Raw genomic sequence first — 25,895 nt, forward strand, 5'->3', positions numbered from 1 at the left:
TCGTCTGTATGTTAGCCTTATCGGCTTATCTGTAAATGTCTGCATGTTCAGGTATATACATATATATATGTTCGCGCGCGTGCCGTATCTGTATCAGCCTGATTCTGTAAACATCGATTTAAAAAAAAAAAATCTGAGTGGCACGGAATTCGGTCAAGTAGGTATGTACGGGTACCCAGTTAGGGTACCAGTCGCGGCCCACGGGGTTGGGTCGTGACAAATAGGTTTTGCACCAGGAGGTAAATCAGTTAAAACTCATGTACTATTTTTCATGATAGAATCAATTTCAACTTTTATTGCCTCTTTCCAAAATTTAGCATCAGAATAAGATATAGCTTCAAAATAACTTGATGGTTCATTATCGATAAGAAAAGTTTGAAAATCATTTCCATAAGAAAAATATTCTTTCTTAGGCCTTTTGCTCCTGCTCACTTCCTCATTAGAGGTAATCTCAGTATTTATTTCAACAGGTGCATGAGAAATTTTATCAGATAATGGAAAAATATGTTCAAAAAATTCAGCATTCTTTGTCTCAATTATAGTATTACAGTCAAGCACATTACTTTTCAACACGAGAAATCTGTATGCAGCACTATGTTCAGCATATCCAATAAGCATACAGTCAGCAGTTTTAGAACCTATTTTTCTCTTTTTAGGTTCAAGCAAGAGAACTTTAGGAAGACACCCCCACACTTTTAAATATTTCAAATTAGGTCTATAACCTTTCCATAATTCATAAAGAGTTTTTCCAGTTCTTTTATGAGGAATCCTATTTTGTAAGTGACATGCAGATAATATAGCTTCACCCCACAAATTATTAGGAACATTAGAACTAACTAACAAGGAGTTCATCATTTCTTCAATGTTCTATTTTTCCTTTCAGCTACTCCATTAGACTCAAGTGAATAAGGCGGAGTTATTTCATGAATAATACCTTCTTTTTCACAAAAAGCGTTTAAGGACAAATATTCTCCACCTCTATCAGATCTAATTCTCTTGATTTTTCTACTAAGCTGATTTGCAACCTCCATTTTATAAGAAATAAAGGCATTAAAAGCATCATCTTTATTTCTAAGCAAGTACAACTTAGTAAATTTAGAAATATCATCAATGAAAGTCACATAATATCTTTTACCACCTCTAGTCATAATCTGCTTTAAATCACCTGAATCAGTGTGAATCAAAGATAATAATTCAGTTTCTCTATTTACTGAAAAACAAGACTTTTTAGTAGTTTTAGCATCAGCACATATTTCACATTTGTCAAAATTATTTGAATCTAAAGCAGATATTAAACGAAGCGATTGCATTTTCTTTATATATGCGGTATTAACATGTCCTAATCTAGCATGCCACAAAGAAATAGACTCAACCATATAAGCAGAAGTAAATGCATGTTCACAGATATCATTAGAAACATTAAGCACGATTAGACCACGGTTACAAGATCATTCGCCCACCAAAATATTATTTTTGGTCAACACAACCTCATTTTCTTCAAAAGATACCTTCACCCCCAAATTTTCCTAATAATCCCATAGAAATCAAATTAGTTCAGATATTAGGAACATGCAACACATCACTCAATGCTAGAATTTTACCCGATGTGAGTTTGAGAAGAACTCTTCCTTTCCCAAGAACTTGAGTTGTCCTTGACTCACCAAGATAAACAATTTCTTCTCCTTCCTTAACTTGGGTGTATGACACAAAATCATTTTTATTTACATAAATGTGCCTAGTAGCACCAGAGTCTATCACCCAGTTTCTCACATTGGCCTCAATGTTTATTTCTGAAATGACCGCAATAATTATATCATCCGCTTCAGTCAAAATTATTTTTGACTTAACAGGATTATCATTTCTCGCAAAAATTCTCTTACATTGAGGTGTATTTTTCACGAAGGTTTTATTATTAGCTTTAGGCTTGTAACCATGTCTATTTACATACCTAAATTTTGACATCATTGTTTGGCTAAATTGTGGACATGTTAATGCATCTTCAACACCATGGACATCTGGCAAGATTATGGGAACAGCAGCAACCATAACAACACTAACGTCAGCGTTATCGATAATTTCACAAGTGATATTATTTGCCATAGTTTCTTAGATTGTTGGGGAAAATCACAAAATAAAACAGTATAATAATAATAATAATCATAATAATAATAATAATAATAATAATAATAATAATAAATATTTATTTATTTATCAAAGTAATATAACAACACTTGAAAAATAAATACTACTACGATAATTTATTTATTTAGCAAATATGACTTGAGTCGTGCTAGGCACTGTCCTAAGAAACTATTTCAGCATGTGAAATGTTTCCTCAGGATTAAACAAGTCTTTCTCTAAATAAATTAGAGGATACAGGAATCAGCAAAATTAAATTATAATACCAGCAAGTTTTAGATGAAAAACAAATGACCACAAAAGGACACTAAAAAGAATTTTAACTATATAGAAGCATGGGTTTAAGGAAACGTCAATTAGAATGCAGAAAAGAGGTGGGCGATAAAAAAGAAATGGCAATACCAACAGGGGATCAAGGAAGCCTAAACAGTAATGATACAGTAGAAAAGGAACAAGCAAGTTTAGGAAAAAATAATTCCCAACTGGTAGCTAAAGATCATGAATTTAAGAATACTGCACATAATGAAGAAAAGCTCATGGAAATAGACATTGGAGAAGAGGAAGAAGGAGACACTCTTACATCAGCTTTTATGGAGGATAAAAATAGTGGGGATATCTCTCTTAAACATTTATCAAAAGCTGAAAGGGGCCACAAAATAAGGGATAGAAGTGTTCCACCCAAGACATTGGGGGGAGTACAAACAAGGACAGCCTATGCAAAAGGAGTTTCGCAATGAATAGCTCACTTATTTGGAACATAAGGTCTGTAAACACTCAACAAGCCTTTGAGAGGGTGATATTACTACATAGACAGAAACATTTCAATTATGTTGCATTAATGGAGCCTATCCAACATGTGAGGCATATAAATATGTACAGGTTATGGCTTAATACGGGAACAACTTGGCAAAATATAAATGGGAAAATCTGGCTGTTTATAGAACCTGACATACACGTTGAAATTCAAGAAGACACTGAACAAATGTTATCTTGCAAATTTACACATCTGGTGAATGGACATGAAATGTTGGTTACATTTGTGTATGCAAGTACTGAAAGAAGTGGCAGAATTGCTTTATGGGCAGATTTTTACAATATTTCATCTCATGTCAATATTCAATGGCTTGTGGGGGGAGACTTTAATGTAATTACTGATGCTATTGAGAAGTTTGGAGGATTACCAGTGCAGTTTGCTGAAACTGAGGACTTTAGGCATTGTATTGACACATGCTTATTGGTGGATTTGGGGTTTACTGGAAGTATATTTACATGGTGGAATGGGAGATCAGATGAGGCCTGTATTTTTAAAAGGTTGGATAGATGTTTGGGAAATCAGGCTCTTCAAAATAAATTTCCTAATCTGGGCATTAAGCATCTTATTAAACAAGGGTCTGATCACTCTCCATTGTTGGTGAACATGAAGGCTGATAGTAGAGTTATTAAGAAGTCTTTCAGATTTCTTAACTTCTGGGTTGAACATGAGTCATTTCAAAATGTGGTCAAAGAAAACTGAGAGGAATCTTATGGCTCAGATCTGTTCTCTAACTTTCATAATAAGTTAAAAAAGGTGGGAAGAGCCCTTTCTAAGTGGAGCAGGGATTCATATGGTGAGATATTTACACAAATAGCTTCTCTTGAGGAAGTGGTGCAAGTTCATGAGAGGGAATTTGAACAGAATCCTACAGGGCTGAATAGAGAGAGGTTGCAGAGGGTACAAGCTGATTTGATTAGATTTTATGCTATTGAAGAGAAATTTTGGAAGCAAAAAGCTGGTATGCAGTGGTTTCAAGATGGGGACAGAAACACAAAATTCTTTCATGCTCATGTTAATGGAAAAAGGAGGAAATTAAAATTGCAAAGAATTCAAGATCAAACAGGTACATGGTTAGAGTCTGAAGAGGAGATAGCTCAGGAAGCAATCAGATTCTTCTCTGATCAATTTAGAGAAGAGAATAATCCTACTGACTTTTCTATGTTGGATAAGATTCCTAGAATGGTTACAGAAGATCAGAATCAGAAGCTTTATGAAATTCCAGAAGAAAAAGAAATTAAAAGGGCAGTATTTGGATTAAATGGGGATAGTGCAGGGGGTCCAGATGGATTTACAGGAAAATTCTTCCAAGCTTGTTGGGACACTATATCCAAAGACATGGTGAAAATGGTGAAATTTTTCTTCTGTGGACATGAACTACCTAGGTATATCACTTGTACCAACTTAGTTCTATTACCTAAGAAGAAAGAAATCAACACTTTTTCTGATATGAGGCCAATTAGTTTGAGTAATTTCACAAGTAAAGTGTTCTCAAGAATTCTGCATGAAAGGTTGGTACAGTTTCTACCTAATATTATTTCACCTCAACAATCTGGCTTTGTTAAAGGTAGAAGTATTGTAGAGAACATTGTACTGGTTCAAGAAATTGTACATGATATTCGAATTAGAGGAAAGTCTGCTAATGTGGTCATCAAGTTGGACATGGCTAAGGCTTATGATAGGGTATCATGGTTATTCTTGACTAAAGTGTTAAGGAAAATAGGATTTGGTGAATTCACCATTAATCTAGTGTTCAGAATCATTTCTAACAATTGGTATTCTATTTTGATCAATGGGCAACCACATGGTTTCTTCAGATCTTCAAGGGGGGTAAAGCAAGGGGACCCATTATCTCCTACTCTTTTTATACTTGCTGCTGAATGTTTGTCTAGAGCCCTGAATGCATTGTTTAATGAAGCTAGCTACAAGGAGTATGGAATCCATATGTCAATCATTTGGCATATGCTGATGACACTATTATTTTTACTTCTGCTAATGAGGAATCTTTAAGGCTGGTTATGAAGACTCTAACAAACTATGAAAAGGTGAGTGGCCAGAGGATTAACAAACATAAAAGTGCAGTGTATATGCATCACTTGACCTCACAGAACATCAAGGAGGTGGTGCATAATGTTATTCAAATTCCAGAAAAAGAATTTCCTTTTACTTATTTGGGTGTGCTAGTGTATTATGGGAGGAGAATGAATATTCATTATAAAGAGCTGATTGAAAAGATTCAAAATAGGCTTAGCTCTTGGACTGGAAAGTTGTTATCTATTGGGGGGAGAACAACACTAATCAAGCATGTCTTACAAAGTATGTCCATCCACTTGTTATCAGCCTGTAACCCTCCTGATGGAGTACTTGCACAAATACACAGGTTGTTTGCAAAGTTTTTTTGGAGTAACTCAGTTGGTAATTCAAGCAAGCACTGGGCAACCTGGACAACTTTATGTCATCCAACAGAGGAAGGGGGTATGGGATTCAGAAGTTTACAAGATATGTCTAAATCCTTGTTTGCAAAACTGTGGTGGAACATGAGGACAAAGCAATCCCTTTGGAGGACTTTTATGAGTAATAAATATTTGAAGAAGTTTCATGCAGTGATTGCTCCTATTAAGTCAAGTACTTATGTGTGGAAGAAAATGATTAAGCATAGAGATGAGATTGAACATTAAATTTGGTGGAAGGTTCAACAAGGCAATTCCTATTTCTGGTTTGATAATTGGTCAGTTTGGGAGCTCTTTATTATATTACTCCACCAAATTTTGTATGTGATCCAACCATTATTCTTGTAAAAGAAGCAGCAAATGAAGGGCTTTGGGATGAGGAGATGCTTAGAAGAGCTCTTCCTGCAGAACTGGCTGATCATATTGTGCAGAATATTAAACCTCCAGATGAGAATATGCAGGAAGACAAGGCATACTGGAAGTTGGACACTAGAGGCAGGTTTACAGTAAGTTCTGCTTTTCAACTTCTAAGACAAAGAAGGGAATCTAGCATTCTTTATAAGCACATGTGGTTGGAAGGACTACCTATAAAGATTTCTTTTTTTATGTGGAAGTTTTGGAAATTTAAATTGCCTTTGGATGATAATTGAAGAAATGGGGTCATCAATTCCCTTCTAGATGTTACTTTTTCCAACACCCTGAAGTGGAAGATTTCTCTCATGTGTTCATAAAATCACCAACTGCTCAGGCTATTTGGAAGCATTTTTGTAATCCAGTTGGGATAAATATTGATAATCTACAGGTTACTCAAATAATCAATAGTTGGTGGGATATGCCTGGAAAGCCTCATGTCAAATGTATTTATCAAGTTGTCCCTGCTATTATTACTTGGGAACTTTGGAAAAGAAGAAATACCATGAGACATGATAGGAAAGTATCAATCACTAAACTCATCTATCAAGTGATGCATACTTTGATTCAGTTTATGAAAGTGAAAAGAAGGAACTTCAAATATGCACCTTATAGATAGAGTGTTGTTGTGGAAGCTCTACAGAGATACTCTTCACATGTTAAAGTTATTCAAGTTCAGTGGAAATTTCCAGAAATGGGTTGGACTAAGGTTAACACTGATGGAGCTTCAAGAGGAAATCCTGGGAGAAGTGCATGGGCCTTTTGTGTAAGGAATGAGATGGGTAATGTGATGCAAGCTCAGGCTAAAGAAATGAATGATCCTATGAGTACTAATACAGAGGCAGAAGCACTGGCTATTCTGCAAGCTCTTAGATATTTGAAGGACAATCAATTGGATAAAATCATGATTGAAGCTGATTCTTTATTGCTAAGAAACATCATTCAGATGACTTGAGAGGTACCTTGGCAAATTGTTACCTTGGTAGAAGAAATATGGAAGCTTATGGAGGATAAAACTGTGGTGATTGAGCATATATATAGAGAGGGTAATAAATTAGCAGATCATTTAGCTAATTTAGCTCTGGATAATGGAGATGTACTTTTCAACTCTTTTCAAGAGATGGGGTGTCAATGCAAAAGAATAGTGAACAGTGACAAGTTGCAATTGCCTTACCTAAGGATCAGGAAATGTTGAGGACACGTCAGTTCCTGTTGAGAAATATGAGGAATCCGAGGAGAATACCACACTAGGACTGAAGAAGAAAAGGAAGCCGCTGCCTCTCACTAAAGTTGACAACATGGGAATGAATAATGTCGCTTTTTTACTTTTATGATGCTATGATTGTGCTGCTATGATGTTTTGGTTAAGCTTTCATTTCAAAAAAGAAGAGAAAACGGAGAAGGTTGAGGACACGTCAGTTCCTGTTGAGAAATATGAGGAATCCGAGGAGAATACCACACTAGGACTGAAGAAGAAAAGGAAGCTGCTGCCTGTCACTAAAGTTGACAACATGGGAATGAATGATGTCGCTTTTTTACTTTTATGATGCTGTGATTGTGCTACAAAAAAAAAATGTTGAAGCAGACAGACCTTAGAGATCTCCAGAGGAGGACATTTCAAGATTGATTGGGGAAAGCATCTGAAATCTGAAGGCCTCACACCGTCTAGGCTTTCCATTTGCACTTTACTTTTCTTTCCATTTTATTGTCTTTTTGCTTTCGTTTGAGACTATCTGTTTTTTTGTTTAATCATAAATTAATAAAATAGTTGGTGGGTCCTCCCACTAAAAAAAAAAAAAGCTAAACCAAAAACTAAAAAATAGTAGTTCTTCATTTAAATAGAAAATCAAATTTCTACTTTATTTCATTTTAAACATGTAAAATTAATATAATAATTTGAATTAGAATTATCCAAATTAAAATTTGATAAAAAATAATAAGTATTGTTTAGGCTCAATCTACATACATTAACAATATAATATTTTACACCTTTAAATTAATCGAATTAAAATTCAAAGTATCAACTGATGCTTAAATATTGCTATTATTTTATTTCAAAGAGAGGAAAATAGTTTCCTTTAAACAAGTCTTCTCTTTTAAAAATAAATTTTTGACGACTTTGTATTCGTAGCAAACACGAATATAATAAAGTTTTAGATACGGAGCACAAACTATAATGTTATATTAATCGTGTTTTAAACATAGTATATATATATATATGTATGTATGTATTATCATTATCCAAACACAACTACATACACAGAGATACACTATAATTTAAAGTAGAATGTTGTCTGTGAAATTCTATAACAAAGGAAAGCTTGGGTCCGTGCGCAACTACATACACAGAGATACACTATAATTTAAAGTGCTGAGTTCATCTAAACACAACTACATACACAGAGATACACTATAATTCAAAGTGGCGCAGCACACGAGCTATCTAGTTAATAGAAAACATAGGCTATCTAGTTAATAGAAAACAAATGAGAGAGGGAATCCGTGTAACTAGGAGAGGGAGTATTAACACTTTTATTTGATGCACATTCTGAAGGAGGGAGTATAGCTATTTATAGGCATAGGACTACAATTTGCACATGACAAGTGTCCATGACACTTGTCTACCAAAGATTCTTCTATTGCCAGCACTTTAAACGTTTAAGACACTTGGCCACTTTTGCCATGTGTCAATAATTATTTAAAAAATATCACAAATTATTTAAAACTCACCACATCATGTTCTTCTAGTTACGGTTCACTTTTACACGATGTATAAAAATTACTTTATAATTTGACCTCTATTTTGGATTTAATTTTTAGAGTCGTCACCTAATTAATAATTGAAAATTAGGAAACTTATTTGTGAAAACCTTTTTAGTATTAGAGTTCGGATAAGAGTTCAGATAATTCCCCAGAAAAGGTGTAAGGCACCCCAGTACTAAGAATCCACAGAATGCGGTTGACCTACGAGTTTTAAAAATGTGGCTTAAGTAAATACTTGGATAAAGTGTGTTTAAAAGTGTATGTATAAAAATCTCACTTTTATATTATCATGGCATATCAAAAAAATGATTTCATAAGACAGACTTTTTGTTTAGTCCAAAGTGATAATTCCATTTATCTAGATTTAGAAAAATGTATGTATGATTAGCAATGAGTTCAACAAAATTGAGATAAAATTTATACTCTTTTTGTAATAAAGCTTTAAAGTAAAATCGCGTAATTTTTCTCTTTTAGAAAATGTAGCTAAACCTTAATTCTTGTCCAAAATCCCTTTCCACACTCTAAGTTAAGGCGAATCTCCTCTTGTTGGTTTAAGCTTAGGTGGGCCAAGACCCAAAATTACTTTTTGAAGCAACTTGAACCATTTTACATCTTTCTTTCAAATAAAAATCTTTCCTTTGAATGAAACTTTTTCAAATTCTCTTATGTCAAAAACTTATGTTGAAAATTGGTTTTGTTAAAAGGAAAAGAAAACTATCTCATTTTTTTCATTTTACAAACAGAAAACGCTTCAACATTAAAGATTTATAAAGTAAATGCTCCTTTATTTTTTTTGTTGGGTCCAAGTTAATAAACCTCGGGTATCCTATTCGTTCTAACGATATTAGCATCCTTTGCCTAATCCTAGTTCAGTTAGGTTCTAACAAAGTTTCAATATTTTTGTACAAGTATTTACATACAATACAATTTATATATATATATATATATATATATATATATATATATATATATATATATATATATATATATATATATAAAAAAAAAAAAAAGTGGGTTGGTGGGTTTACTAAGCCCACCAGCGAAGGTTTGAACAATTTCCACCTATGATTGGCCCATCAATTTTGTGGCTTTGACACAATCTATGGAGTGGCCCAACAGAAACGACATCAACGCAAGTTTTCTTTGCTTTAGTGAGCTCTTTGGTTTTCGATATATCTTCTGCTTTAACATTATTGCTATGATTCCCTTTCGCAAGCTGAACATCAGCTTGGAGTTGATTCTGTGTCTTTCCTGATCGACCCTTCACCATGTCGGTGACGGTGCACGCTGTTGCACCATAAACGGACGCCCAAGTTTTGTCTGTAGTGCACTGCTAGAGCTAGAGAGAGAAAGTAGAGAGAAAGTAAACTATAATAAAACTTTTGAAATATGTCATAATATTTGTATGGTTATAAGAGCTTTTCATAAAGGATAAAATGAAATGTTTAAAGTTAAATTATTTTTTAATATAAAAAGGTGATATTTTTTTAAAACGAACTAATAAAAAAATAGTACAAACTAAAATAGAGGGAGTATTGCTTTTTTGTCACACGATACGTTAGTTTTAATGCTTTAATCCCCCCCCCCCCCCCACCCAACACACACACCCTTTTGTAGTAGCAAAAAGGACCTCCATGCTAAAAACTCACCATTTTAGAGTTAGAAGGCAGATTATAATCATTTTTTTTTGTGCGGATTGCTCTTCAAAGGCACTGGTTTTTAATTTTTGCCCTTCAAATAGGTGGTCTTTAATTTTTTTCCCTTCGCCTAATCCCCCAAGGTTCTGGGTTCTAACCCAAGCTCAATAAAAAAAATCGCAAGGCAGAAGTTTGTAGCAAAGTTAGGCCTATTCGGGCAAAAGTTAAGCGTTAAGGCAAACTTTTAGTTATGCCTTAAGGAAAAGTTTTGCCTTATGGGGCATACTTTTAGTTATGTCCTAACTAAAAGCGTGCCCCATAAGACATAACTAAAAGTATGCCCCATAAAGCGGAACTTTTTCTTAAGGCATAACTAAAAGTTTGCCTTATAAGGCAAAGTCTATGCCTTAAGGAAAAATTCTGTCTTATGGGACATACTTTTGGTTATACCTTAACTAAAAGTCTGCCCTATAAGGCATAACTAAGCAATGCTTTAAGGAAAAGTTCTGCCTTATGGGGTATACTTTTGGTTATGCCTTAATTAAAAGTCTACCCTATAAGGCATAACTAAACAATGCCTTAAGAAAAAGTTCTGTCTTATGGGGCAGACTTTTCGTTATGCCGGATCCGGCATACACGCCTCCCAACCTTACCTTGCGAAATTATTCTTTTATTTGATGTCGGAGCGGGGGGTTCGAATCCAGAACCTCAGGTATTTACCCACCTTTTCAAGTGAAGGGTAAAACTTAGAGACCACAAATATGAAGACCTAAATTTAAAGATCACAAATATAAGGGACAAAATTTAAAGGCCACCCCAAAAGAAGGACAATCCGCGACCACCCCAAAAGGAGGACAATCCGCGCAAAAAAAATGATATGTATCATGGATTGGAGAACAGGCCCATTACCAATCCCAACCAAGTATGATTGCCAAAGAAACAACAATAAACACTCAATCCTAATGTAGTTAGGATCGGCGTTACGAATTTGCACTATATTTTTTTTTTTCTGAATTAGACACTTTGTATTTTAAGGAATTTTATCATAAATTAATTATTTTTAAAGTAGTTGTCTCTTTGTCAACACTTCTCTCCTTCGTCCGAGTTTGAGACCTGAATTTGAAATAGCTCACTTAGGTGGAATGGAGTCATTATGAAATAGTTGAATCAACATTCTAGAATGAAAAAGATTATTTGAGGCACAAGTCTCTCGTCTCAAATTAATTGAAAAAAAAATAGTTTTCCAATTGATCACAAATCTATATATACAACTTAGTAAATAGTGATGTTTTACTCAAGCACTTACTTATACTCATAACTTGTAGAGTTCTTCTTTAATTTATAAATTAAAATGGCTGCTTTCTCCCCTGCTTTGGTTTTCTTTTCTCACTAGTTTAAAATATTTACTTGATGATTTCATCATAGCTCAATAAATCTAAATTGAAAACAAGTAAACTAACGTCCGTTATTTCATATGTGACGACAGGTCAAACTAAAACAAAAAACCTTTTCTTACTAGGTGTAATCCATTGGACATAGATCCAATTTTTCACTTTTTTGGATTCCTTGTACTAAGAGTAAAATAGGAAAAGAATAATTAAATTTATTTTGAACTTCTAAAATGATAAATAATTAATTGAAATGTCTATTTTTAAAAAGCAAAACAGATAATTGAGACAGAGAGCTTATTGTGATAATTCATCAAACTCTTTTTATATTTTAATACAATGGAAGGAAAAAGGAAGAAAATATTCAAAGTGGGCAATTTGCAGGATTGCCCTTCGCTGGGGGTGGTCTTTAATTTTTACCCCTCAAAATGGTGGTCTTTAAATTCTGCCCTTCAGGCAAAATTTTGCAAATTCTGCCTTACGAAATTCTGCCTTGCGATTTTTTTTTTTAACTGAGTTGGTGTTCGAACCCACAACCTTGGGGTGTTAGGCGAGGGGTAAAATTTAAAGACCACCAATTTGAAGGACAAAAATTAAAGACCACCCAGATAAAGGGCAATCCATGCAAAAAAATAGATTCAAAGTTACGCTCGCACTTATAAAAGCCTTCGTGGTATTCATTGACGTAACTAAATACTAATGTTCTATTTTAAGTCCTAATGTCAAGGATTACTTATCCAAGAAAGGGAAGACATATAATCATGCCATAAGCAAGAAGTTGTTTGTGCAAATTAATTCAAAAAATGAAGTTTTTTTTTTTTTTTAAATATCGGTGTTTATTTCAAAATGTAATGTCATTTTTGTTTACGAGAGTATAACTTTTTCCTGAAGTTGATGAAGTATCGAAGGAGCTAATTTACCGCTTCTACTCACAAACATTAAATGAAAACAAAATTATCCAAATACGATTTTAACTTTCACCTACTATTTCTATAAAAAAAATTATAAGAACATCTCTAGTCGTTCAAATGACGAAGAAGAGACTTGATCTTAATTTTGCTATGATGCTTTTAAACTGGACATGTTAATGTTATCTTCACTCCTTTGCTCGTGAGGGGCTTGGAAAGGAATAGGATAGCAGAAAGATAGAAAAATATCTATTCACATTTGATATTTTTTCATAAAAACATTAATTCGTCAGGATCGTCATAAAAAGTAAAAGTTAAACAGATAGTTTTTACAAAATGTGTTTTTTTTTTTTTTTTTTAATAAAAAAGACAATTCTGCTCTAAATCATCAGTGAGCCAATCATGCCTTTTTCCAATCAATGGACAGGGATCTCTAGCCCATATTCGGGCAACTGCATATATAGCAGATTTGAGACCAATATTAAGCCATAATCGCAATATATAATAACTTATAAATTTGACCACTTTGAAATAAACTTCAGACATACACGTGATTAAAATTGCAAAAACTTGCTTTGAAGTTTAGCAACAAACTTCCATCATTTTTTATCTAAAATTTGGTATGCCAAGGCCAAATTTATGACAGTTTTGCCTGAAGTTTGGCTTGCCAAGATCAAACTTTCGACTTTCGTACCTGAAATTTGGTTTGCCAAGGACAAACTTCAAACATGTATGTTTGAATAGACATATAAATTTGAAACTGATAGTAGTTTTTTTTATTTTATTATTTTAAGTTTGAACTACCAATTTTTATTTCTGCCAACGTTTTCAAGCTTTTCCAACAACACTCGTGTGATTTAAACTCAATTCTCATACTTCTAAATTCAAGATTCACTTGTTCAAGCTTGCAGCCATGGTGATTTTAATGCTAAAAACTATCAACTGGCTACGGATATAAAAAATTTAAGACTGCGCCTTAAATAGCATTTTGCAAATAGGCCACTTATGCAAGAAGAAATTGCACGATTTGGCCTTGAAATGGGCTCTTTAATTTTTGTCCTATAAAATCGAACTTATGCCTAGCCGGGAATAAATTCTTTAAGAACGCGGAGCATAACTTGTAGAATATTATGATGCAAAAATACAAATTTATGCCTCGCGAAATAGTTGTTTGCGTTGAGGGATAAAACTTTTAAACCAGCACAAAATAGGGTCAAAAGTGCAAATGACCCTTTATGCAAATCTTTCGCTCACATTGGGTTGTATTAATGGGCCCAGAAGATACGGGAAGAAACCATTCAACATGAAATTGTTGAAAATCATATGTTAAATACTATGCATATTATAATTATAAATATATGAAATAATTATATTTTAACTTATAAGTTTAACATAAAAAATAAGGTTTAAATCTATAATCTAATGAAGTGCTTTGTCCCGAAGAGCGGAACAGCCGTCCAACTTCCCCAAATACAAAGGAGCGAGCACTGCTCTCAGCCTGGCGTAACAACGAAAGAAAACTCCACTTACTTAAAAAGATTAGAGTCAAAATTAGGATCACATTTTAAGGTATTGTATGGAATTCATACTTGAATAATTCTAGTAATGGCACATAATCACAACTCCTCATGTAGACTTATCATAATTTTCAAAGATGTTACAAAAATGAAAAAAGGTGTCAAATGTGTGGGAGAGCTGACGAGACATAATGAGCCTGTTTGGATGGGCTTATGCCTATAAGCTGTCTAAAAAAAAATAAGTTGGGGTAGTCTAACTTATTTTTTTTGGCTTATAAGTTATTTTCAGCTTATAAGCTGCTTTAGATAAGCTAAGTCAAATGGACCCAATTATTTTTTTGAGCTTATTTTAAGCACAAAATGACTTTAAGCTGACCAGCCAAACACTCAAAAAAAACTGAAAACAGCTTATAAGCAACTTATAAGTCAATCCAAACGGGCTCAATATTATTCCATCAATAATGTTACTACTTTATATAAGAGGCTACGAAGAAGGTCTTGTCAATATGTCTACTCCATGATGAAGGCCATATGGTCATTTACTGTCTTACTGTTCTTTTTACCATGCTTTTGTTTGTGTACTTCAAGATTTTTTTATCTAATTCACCTCATGTCCTTGTACTGAAAATGCATTGAGTTGCAACCCTTTGTTACCCTCCTAATAGATGAGAGTCCGCAAATTAAATGACTCAAAAGTGACATTTGAGACCGAAATAATCCATTAAAAAAATGACATAAGTACCTTTTGCGCACTACTTTAGTGCGCAATAGGGGTTTAATAAAATAGCCCCAACCTTTTATTCATTGACCAAAAGTTTTGAAATTCACGTTTTTCCGTACTTTGACCAAAGATTAGTCATGTTTCAAAACGCCGGAGTATCAATATTTTATATAAAACTTGATATCTTTTTCTGCGAACAATAATATAGGCTCAACACATCAAGTATACCTATACATTTGGATCGTCGTTTTAGGGGTTGTAAAGTGCCCCGAAGTAAGTTTTGTTTGTTTGGAAACTTATTATCTCTAGGTTTAAATGTTTTATTTTATAGGGTTTTGATTAATTTAGGACGTTGCACGAGTTATTATTAAACGGCAATAAAAACTAAGATAACTAATTATCATTAAGAAAATAATAACAAAAAAAAATATAATATTAACATAAAATGTACATTTTATTTACAAATACACAATCTCCATCCCCTTAGGTCCCACATGTGGGAGCCTTTAGACTAAACCTAGGCCTAAGGCGAACCCCACCACCTCCACCACCTTCACCATCATCTCCACCCCCCTTCTTCCTCTTAATCCGTACATGCTCTATGGCATGATCTTCATGCCTTCCCTTTCTTAGGGGCTTGTTGAAAATATGCTTCCTATGGGAGACGACGGTGGCCAAAATGTCTTCAGCTTCTAGAGATGATCAATCTCAGCAGGAGACGGGTCCACGGCGCAGAAGAATGAACTTGAAATAACATATAAACAATTTAGTGTAGATTTATTCTAAAACTAAACATGAAATAACATATAAATAATTAATTAATATATTATTTTATTGTAAAAAATCAAACATATATGTCGACGGGCTCCTAAGATGGCTAGTGAGAGGGCTCCTCAGCGGTCTCCTGAGCGGGCCCTGGAGCAGGAACTGTAGATGGTGCCAGAGCTGGAGCTAGAAGCTAAGAAATGAAAAATTATATAATAATTAGTATAAATATTTTAATTTGTTAAAATAATTATTTTAAGCACTTACATCTTGGCTCGGAAACATATCGAAGTCCTCGAATAAGGACTCAAAGTCCAGCTCCGTGCCTCCCTGTAGATCACAAACTGGTCGTTCACCCCGTGGATGACGACTGGTGGCTGTGCAGACGATGGCCAGAACATGTGATATAAAAATAAATCCGGCATATAGAGAGGTGTTGACGGTCGTCCTGAAGTCGACGGATGCTCTGAAGTCGACGATCAGTAAGAAATCGACGGGATCTCTAAAGTCGACGGAGGCTGCTGGGCTGGAGCTAGAACTGGAGCATGCTCGTCAGGCTCATCTACTAGACCACCAGTCCCTCTAGCCCCACCCCTCTGTGGCCAGCCCCTCTGTCCGTACCACCTCGGCCAAGTAATCGGCTCAAGTATATATTCTGTACATGGCTGAACTATCGTAAGACGCGGTTGGGTGCGTGATCCTCAACGATATCCATATGTATCAACGGATACCGCGACCTCCACATGGGTTCACCAGCCCTACAAAGCGTCGGCAGCTGATCCAAAATCTGATCATACGGCGTCCATATAAAAGCCTATAAAAAGAATTGAATTAGTTAACAATAAAAGACTAAAATAGTAAAAACAAAACAACATACTAATGTTAAATCAAAAACATTTACCGTGTCCGCCATCATACGATCTAGCTGATCCCTGAATGGGAGAACTTTGTGGTGCGTATCCACATCTCGGATTATGCCTCCCGTCCACCTCCGCGCGTATGGCACCATATCAACAATATAGTCAAGCAGAGGGTGAGCAGCTATGGGCTGAAAATGTCTCATTCTAGTCCACATCCATATCTGAAAGGGTCATTAAAAAAATGTTTTATTAGTCATCATTTCAAAAAGCTATATTTAGAATAAAATTACACACACATAAATATATTACCTGGAGGAGCGGGCAAAATGCAGCGACATCGATCCTCGAGCCCATAGACGCTCAACAGAATCCTCGATACATGTAAGCCAGAACAGCAGCGCCCAACTGTAACATCCCAAATCGCCTAGATTCTCCAGAAACGGCAGATACCTCAAGCTCACATGGGAACCCGATGTGTTCGGGAACAAGATGCCCTCGAATATGATAAGAAGGTACAAATGAGTACGTCGGTCAACATCCACCTGAGGTGTGTCCTTTGTAATCGGATGCTCCATGTCTATGAGGCGCAAGTGAGTAGAGAGGGAATGCATCGACACCCGACTCTGTCCCCAGAAAGCAACATTCGGAGGTGCGAAACTAGTGAGCCTAGTCAACACCTCCCGATATGCCAGCATCTGCTGAGGCTCCTCAATATACAACGCGTGTCCATCTACCTGTAGACCATAAATGACCTTCACATCCTGAAGGGTAATGGTAGCCTCACCAGTGCGGAGATGAAATGTATAGGTCTCCGGTCGCCATCGCTCAATCATGGCCGTTACAAGAGCCCTATCATGCTATACCCGACCAGCAGCGATGCAATGATAGATACCACCCTGATATAGTATATCTAAGACACGACGATGGGTGCTGAGCGCCTAAAATATCCCATGCTTATTCCATCAACAGGGAACAGAACAAGCGGCTGGCAGCTACATCCTCATCTCATACTAGATGGGACCTATGATGCTGCTGTAGATGAAGTACCTCTGGCTCGAAGGGCCCACGATGAAGGGAGTCGGATCCATGAAGGTGTCGTATCTGTTTTACGCATTTTAATTAATCATTAACATGTACTATTAATTATGTAATCTTTTATCGAAAAATTATACTAAGGATGTTCAATCCTAAACTAAGGATGTCCAAACCTAAACTAAGGATGTTCAATCCTAAACTAAGGATTTTCAATTTATAATTAACACTAATCAAACAATTAACAAATAAATAAATTAACAAATAAAGATATAAAGATAACAATTCATTATCAAACAATAAACAATTAGCTAATCAAACAATTAACAAATCTTTCACAAATAAAAATATAAAGATTAACAATTCATTATCAAATAATTAACAATTAGCTAGCAAACAATTAGCAAATAATTTACAAATAAACAATTAGATAATCTGATAATTAACAAATACTAAATAAATAATCAAAAAATAAACAATTAGCTAACGAACAATTAAAAATTAATTAATAAAAAATTAACAAATAAACAATTACCTAACAAATAATTAATAATTAATTAATAAAAAATAAATGGAAAAAAGGGGCAGTGGATAGCCCCCATTTGCGCAAGAAAAAAGTGCGTATTTTTTTTTCGAAATCCGCAACTATTATACAATAATCATGCTTAGGATAATAATATATTTAATAATGTAATAGAAAATTAGTAGTGAAATATCTAGATTGAAGGTTGTTTTGAGTTTTTAAAATCGAGTTCTACGCCGCTTTATTCTAAAATCAAAGCTTTGAAACTTATTCCTTGCCTTGAATATACCAAGAATATTGACTTTCGGGTTAAAAAAATCACGAAAAAGACGTTTTTGGATGTGGACTACATTGTTTTTGCTTGATAATGGCGTTTTGATATTTAAAAAAAGATGAGAAGGGGGGGGGGGGGGGATCAGTGGAGAAGAAGAAGGGCCCATTTTATTAAATCCGTATTGCGTACTAAATTAATGCGCAAAAAATATTTATGTTATTTTTTTTAATGGATTTTTTTGGCCTCAAATGTTACTTTTTAGGTCATTTAAGTTGCGGACTCTAATAAATGAACGTGCACTTTGATATTTATTTATTTAATTTAAACTATTAATAAGTGAGAGTTTGGATACGACGAAGGGTAAAATCGTCATTTGACGCTGACAACTGGCTTCCACTTTCTCATTCCATTTCACATTTCATGCCCGTTTCTTCCGAAACTTTCTTGTGCCATCTCCCGATCAAACAACAAATGGAGGCTTGTGAGCTCTGGGTCTCCATCTCCAAACGCACCAAAATTTTATGTCTCGAACCCAAGTTCTATTTGATAACAGCAATGGAGAGGCCAAAAACATCAGATTTATGTGAAGCTATGGGTCTCTATTATTATCGACGGACGAACAGACGGTGGGCGTTCATCATCTGAACCTTGGTACTGCAACCTTGCTCTATCTATTAAACTATTAAGTGAGAGTTTGGGTACGACGAAGGGTAAAATCGTCATTTGACGCTGACAACTGGCTTCCACTTTCTCATTCCATTTCACATTTCATGCCCGTTTCTTCCGAAACTTTCTTGTGCCATCTCCCGATCAAACAACAAATGGAGGCTTGTGAGCTCTGGGTCTCCATCTCCAAACACACCGAAATTTCATGTCTCGAACCCAAGTTCTATCTGATAACAGCAATGGAGAGGCCAAAAACATCAGATTTATGTGAAGCTATGGGTCTCTATTATTATCGACGGACCAACGGACGGTGGGCGTTCATTATCTGAACCTTGGTACTGCAACCTTGCTCTATCTATTCTTCAGAACGTAACAACAAAAATGTATCTTTACTCTTCGACTTCCATGGCTCTTCCAAGCATTTTTTATTATGGAATTCCTTCTTTTTTTTTTTCTTTTGGCATTTGGGAATAAATTGCATGTTTTAGATAATAGCAGGAAGAGTAGATTAGCTTTCAGCTGGTTTCAGCTTCGGTAAATCTCTTTACTTTTATGGGTTTTTGATTGATTTGGGTGAATGAATGCTAATTTTTCAACTTTTTTGTCTTACATATTTTGGGTTATAGTGGTCCTAGTGGATAGCTTTCAATGGATTGTTATAAAAATCTTTTTCTTTTTTCAGCTACATTATTTTTCCTTTATTACCTTTTCTTGATGTGAACGAATACTAACTGCTAATTTCATACTATCATTTTTTTGTTTTTGGATTTATTGAGTAGATTGGCTGAGCCCATTTTACACATGCATGTTTTTACTCAATGACTAAATTTTGTCAATTTCGTTACGAAATTGACCTATTCTTGTGAGCATCAACCAATAAATAGCAGAACTTCCAAGAGTTCTGATAATCTACACTAAAACGCTTTTTACATGTGCTTGTGTTTCTTAATTGAAAACTAATTTATTGCATTAAATTGAATGAAAGATATAAATGACCATTCTTTTATCTTCATGAAATAAAAAACAAGAATATATGATGGCTATAGGAGGTACTGATTCACAATGTCTGCAACTATATGCATGATATACATTACTCTTTCGTTTATTGTGTTTGTTTCTTTCTTATCATTAATTTCAAAAGTTGTGTTTTTGCCATGGACAGGGTCATGAAAAATAAAGAAATGCTTATCTCTTTCACCCACTAGGGGTACATCGGAATTCGGACCTCTCATCCTTGTTTCCAGTAGATGAAGATTCAAATGTTCAATCACAGTCGGACGTAAGTACAATGTGTATAACATATTTTATAATCTGGCGTTTAAGTTTTTATTATGATAATCCTTAGTTTCATGTTCCTAACACATGGATATACCTTCTCCATTGAGGTTAAAATTTCAATTGCAGATGAGCTCCAGTATATTTACGTTTTAATATGTAACTACAAACAAAAAAAAGAATTCCAATTGGAAGAGTAAATTATTATGTGAAAATGCAATCAACCAAAGGTGTTGAATCCAGGTTATGTTTTGATCTAATTTTATAGTCATATTAATACTAATTTAGTACAAGGATCTTTATCTTCCTATCAAAATAGTGTTAATCAAATACTGTTACAAGTTGGATATTATCCCTTGCTGCAGATGATATTTATCATGTAACTCCAATTAAGGTTCCAATTCTGGATATATTTTGCTTCATAAAAGGTATAAATTCTGGCTATAAATAAAATTTCATCTAACAGCATCTAATGGTTCTACTATCATTAAAGTTAAACAATTTATACATGTCTACTACACGGTTGAACTTGACCCCACTTGTGGGATTACACATTTACACTGGGCATGTTGTTGTTGTACTACACAGTTGAACTTGCAAAAAGCTCAATAGTTTTTCCCAAGGAGTCCCTGCCATTGCCAGATATTCAAAGTCGGCTTACTCACAAACTGTTCAGATACCAAGCAAAAAAATCATTTGCCGAACAACAACAGCAACATACTCAGTGAAATTAATTCATATTCTGTAATGCGTTGAAAAAGAAACATTTTTCATTCTCTCTCATGCCAATCTCAACTGACATTATCGAATGCAGCAAAAGAAAGAATCTTTTTGTTGCAATGATGAAGAAAATCCTTCTTTTGCTCTGATAAAGAAAAAGTATTACCAACTGGACAAGGTAAATTGTTAAAGATGAAACAAAATCGGAGTTAACTACTCCATTGGAAATGAAATGGTCAGCAATAACTTGCTCTTTTTTATTCTTTCTATAAATATATATTACAGCTTATCCTCAATAACTCTGTTATGCGATATTATGACTGAGGCGTGAATCTTCAATTAATATTATTCAAATGGCTGTCACTTTTTTTTTTGGATCCAACATTCTGTGACGTACTGTATTGTTTTTAAAAATATTTACTGGGAAATCAAGTCCCTATGGCAGCTCACTTTTAGGGCCCGTTTGGCAATAAATACCAAAAACTTTTTCACTTTTTTTGGAATTTTTGAAGTTGGAGTTGGAGTTGGAGTTGTGTTTGGCCATAGTTTTTGAAATTGTAATTTTTGGTGAAATGTAGTGTAAAAAAGTGAAAAAAAGTTGAAAATTTTTGAAAAACAAGTTTTTCTTGTTTTTAGTATTCCGGAGTACAACTCCAGAAAAAAGTGAATACTTTTTGTGGCCAAATGCTAAAAGTAAAAAAAGTGAAAAAAAATTCCGGAAAAAAAGTGAATAATTTTTATGGCCAAACGCCCACTTAATTTTTATGGCCTGTATACTGCTGCACTTAAGGTAGACGTTAGGTTGAAATGGCTGTCACTTTCTTTTTTCCTTCCAACATTCTATGACGTACTGTATTGTTTGTAAAAATATTTACCGGAAAAGCAAGTTTTTTATGGCTTGTATACTGCTATACTTAAGGTAGACATTTGTTTATCTGCTTGTGTCTCATTTCAATTTTTTAATGCATAATTGCTATCGTTTCCTTATGCTGAAGTAACAAAAGAGAAATTTTGTCAAATCGGTAGGATTTTAAGATTGTAAGAACTGAAGATGTTAGAAATAACCACTGCATATCGCATGAAGTTGACACATTTTGAATAGAACTTTTATCAGTAATGAGCAAATTTCCAGGTGTGCTCATTCAGGTGTATGAAGAGAAAGGATAATGACCGATGACAACAACCTTCTTGGTAAGTTTGACCTTAAAGCACTTTATAACTATATATATTCGTGCCAATCATTTACTCTAGCATCAAACTTGACCTGGTTCAGTTCATGGTGGTCAGACTGACCAAATTTTGGTCTCATATACGTGATTTTTGCAATTTTCTAGAACAAAATTTATACTTGAACTGCAGATGTAGCAACACTGCGAAAACAATTTTTCAGAGAGATAATGTCCACTGTTTATCTGGGAGAACAGTCTTGAAAGAAAATTTGCCCGAATTGTCAAGAAGTGTTTTGGTCAATATTTTGGCGATGAGGGTACATATCAGTAGATTCTTTTAGTAGCTCATATGTATCGGATTTCATTTACCTGCGGTTGGAAACTAATGAACGGCTCTATCTAAGAAGATTTTAGATTTCTTTATAATGATCAAATTATATTCGCCCTTATTTTCCGACAAGCTTCCTTTCCTCAGTGTACTTGACCCTCTAATCCATAACCACCTTATGCAAGAAGAGTCATTTGAGAAAAGATGACAATAGAATAGAGGGAGAAAACAGAGAACAGTGTATTATAGTGAATTGTTGGCTAGAGTTGATACACTTGTGGAAATTAAAGGGAATACGAGGTATATTACACTGCTAAAAGGGAATCAATACTACTGCTACCACTTAAGTATAGGAGTAGAGTTGTTCTTCACTTCCTCTTATAGGAAATGTAATATGTAAAGTAAAGTAGCATCAAGAGGACACTTAAGAAATTACCAGAATTCGTTTTACGTTAGCGTTTCTATTTGAGTAGAGCCATTCTGCGGGTCGCATTCAGTGGAGCATTTCCCATTTTGGACAAGCTAATGCCAAGGGATTAATTATTTGAGCAGAAGAAGATGACTTATAACATTTGATGTCAACTTTGAGAAAAGTAGTTCTGTTGCTGTTTATGAACATTTCTCTTTTAGGCTTTCAGAGGTTGGATCCATAAGGTGCATTCTATTGCGTTGTCATTGGCGATACTTATTTTTCGATAGATTGCTTTTCAAAGTGACTGAACCCTAAAGTGGTGATATATGTTTTGTTTAATGCACCGGGCGATGCTATCAGCTTGCTAAACTATAATTTTCAAGATCGAGTTGAAAATGTTCTAAAATATATAGAGGATGGAGATATTCACAAATGGAGTTTGCTTGATATTAGGGAATTGAATTGCATCACTAATCCTCATATGTAAGAACAGGTTCGCAATTATTTCCTGACCTTTGCTTTGTTCTGTGTGTGTATGTGTGGGGAGGGGGGGCTTAGTTTTCCAGGATGGAAGACCGGAGATAATAAAGCATGCATTTGACGCTATGTAGTTTGTCCATTTATTTGCATTCAAATGGAGTTGAGGAGCTGATCTAGATAAGTCATGTTGCATTCCCTTTTTACAGAATATGTAATCCCTTCCGATCTTAGTGAATTGATTTGAAGTCGTTTTGCTCGATTATTACTAATTGTCCAGTACTATGTTATTAAGTTCGTTCATGAATGATACTTTGTGCTATATCAAAACATAGTTTGGTTACCTCAGTTCCAGTATAGTACTGTTTGAGTGTATTGAAGTTTGAATGCAATAGTGATAGAGTGGTTGCTTCATAAACTACTATGTTATTTGAAGAACTTGGATATGAATTGATTTGATTCTGGGAAGAAAATTTTGAAACGCATATTCTTATACGTGCGAATTTTGTTAATGATAATGGAATCGACTTTGTCCAATTACATAACACACGTGATAAGCCAAAGGCAAAATCTTTGGCCAATTCTCTCATATCCCTCCAGAAAGAAACAGAATAGGACTGGTAACACCAAATGATAGGTACATACCTTTTTTGTTATTTTTATTTTAATTCACGTGTCAAGTTAATGCTTATCAGTGATGTGCCTTAAACAACTCAGATTTCCTATTTTGGGAATTGAATTCACATTTTTGTCCCTGTGTAATACCATGTGATGCATGCCCACTGTCCCTCTCATATACATAGTTAATGAGATAAAAACTTTTGGCTTCATTTCCATTGAAAGAATTAGTTGCAAATTAATTTTGATATAATATTTTATGTAGGATAGATAATATACACTTTTGATTTTTATGTATTCCTGGTGTGGGTAAAGTTACATATGCCATTAAAGAACCCACAGCACTGAAATTTGTGCGTAGTATTTCGTATTTGTTGCAGAATATTTGCCATTTGTACCACAATTTTTTATATAGAAAACTATTTAAATGTGAAAAAAGCATGCAGTTCTGGAATGTGTAACAGTATAACCTGCTTTTGTCTTTTGTTTTCTACTTAGCAATGTTTTCTGTGAGAGGCTTTTAGTAAGTTCATTAGAAGTAAAATGAAAATGGGAGAGCTTGAGAGATGCATAAGATGTTGCAAGTCTCAAGAGATTCATAAGATGTTGCAAGTTGCAACTGCCATACAGTTCTATTTGACGCAAACAATTGGCGTTATTTCGTAACTTATCTTTATCAGGTTAAGATTAAGGAAAAAAAAACATATTTTACCTGAGGAATATAGCTTCAAGGAATTGTTGAATAAGATATAACGTACGGGGGAAATTGTAAGGGGAAGAGGGGTTCACTGTACGTACATCATAAATTTATGATTAATTTTTCAATTTGTTCTTTATGTTTAGTATTGTATGTATAACTGATTATATAAATGTAACACAAATAATTAAGTTACATTTGCTTGGGTTATATCCTGTATTTCAAAAAGGAAATGGCGCACAAATTAGATCTTTTCGTTGAAATGGTATTACTACTATAGTCCTTTAGCACCTCACATCACCTTCACCTTACTGATGCTTTGCATATTATTTAATTGGTTTGTGGCTAACTATTTGTGATATTGACATAGGGCTGGCCTCACTCTGATTTTTCGGTGAACGTGTGGTAGGGTACTCCTTTCCGTTTGGGTAGCATGCATATTCAAGTACTGTTATGTGCATAAGAAATTGATTCTGCATCATTTAGCTCCAGAACACACAGCTCCTTCAAGGAAGTGGCTAAATGGAATATCTGTGTGTTCACACAACTCTTTTAATGGCCCGGAGTCTTTTGGAGCATGCTAAGTCTGAGTCTACCACTTTTTTAAAGCTATAATGGAGTACAAAAATGGATCTGCCATGGACAATGTTTTGAATACATATGTTAGCACATAATAGACACCTCCAGATTGATTACTCAAGCAAGTATTTGTTGGACAAATAGTTTAATATTCTATTCTAGTATTTTTTAGTTGTTGCACTACTTCATTTGTAGATTTCTCAATCCTGACTTCACTGATATTTACATGTGTTTCTCAGGTTCGTCGACATGTCCCAATGCTATGGTTTTTTGTAATGCAGAAGATTGGCTACTGAGATTGGAACTTCATCCACCACACTACAACTGTTAAATTAGGATTTCCTCATGATGTATCTTATAGATACATTTGGTGTATTATGTCTATAATAATAAGTAGTAGTTATATTTTTGGTGTATTACGTCTACAATAACAATGCTTGCAAATGGTTTAACTAAACAGTACTTGTGTTTGTTGTACGTATTGTGAATATATATAGTAGTATTCTATTAAGCATGTATTGCAGTAATCTTGTGCTCAAGTAACTTAGATGCTATTAAACGTTGGTGTTTGCTGCTTTATTCTGTGATCATATCTAAATGTTGCAGGAAACATTAAGTATTCTCATTGATTAATGTCACCTATAGGTTATCAAAATGCCAGGGACTTGTGAGAAATTACACGTTCGTCCTCTTTAAACGTTTGTCGTTAATGTTGTTAATTTGGCAACTCTCATCATTGTTGTTTATCTATTCAT

General features: G+C 34.5%; 1 long non-coding RNA gene across 3 annotated transcripts; it reads left to right on the forward strand.

Moving 5' to 3' along the window:
• The first annotated feature begins 18,494 nt into the window (after nucleotides 1–18,494).
• Nucleotides 18,495–25,667, forward strand: LOC132623887 (uncharacterized). Of its 3 annotated transcripts, none has more exons than XR_009576463.1 (3): nucleotides 18,531–19,200; nucleotides 20,028–20,144; nucleotides 20,270–25,667. It is a non-coding gene; the product is annotated as an uncharacterized LOC132623887 (long non-coding RNA). The 3 variants fall into 3 exon arrangements; XR_009576464.1 differs by having other exon boundaries at nucleotides 20,729–25,667; XR_009576462.1 differs by having other exon boundaries at nucleotides 18,495–19,200; nucleotides 20,028–25,667.
• The last annotated feature ends 228 nt before the right edge of the window (nucleotides 25,668–25,895 follow it).

This window comes from Lycium barbarum, chromosome 12 (genome assembly GCF_019175385.1).
Source record: "Lycium barbarum isolate Lr01 chromosome 12, ASM1917538v2, whole genome shotgun sequence".
NCBI lineage: Eukaryota > Viridiplantae > Streptophyta > Magnoliopsida > Solanales > Solanaceae > Lycium > Lycium barbarum.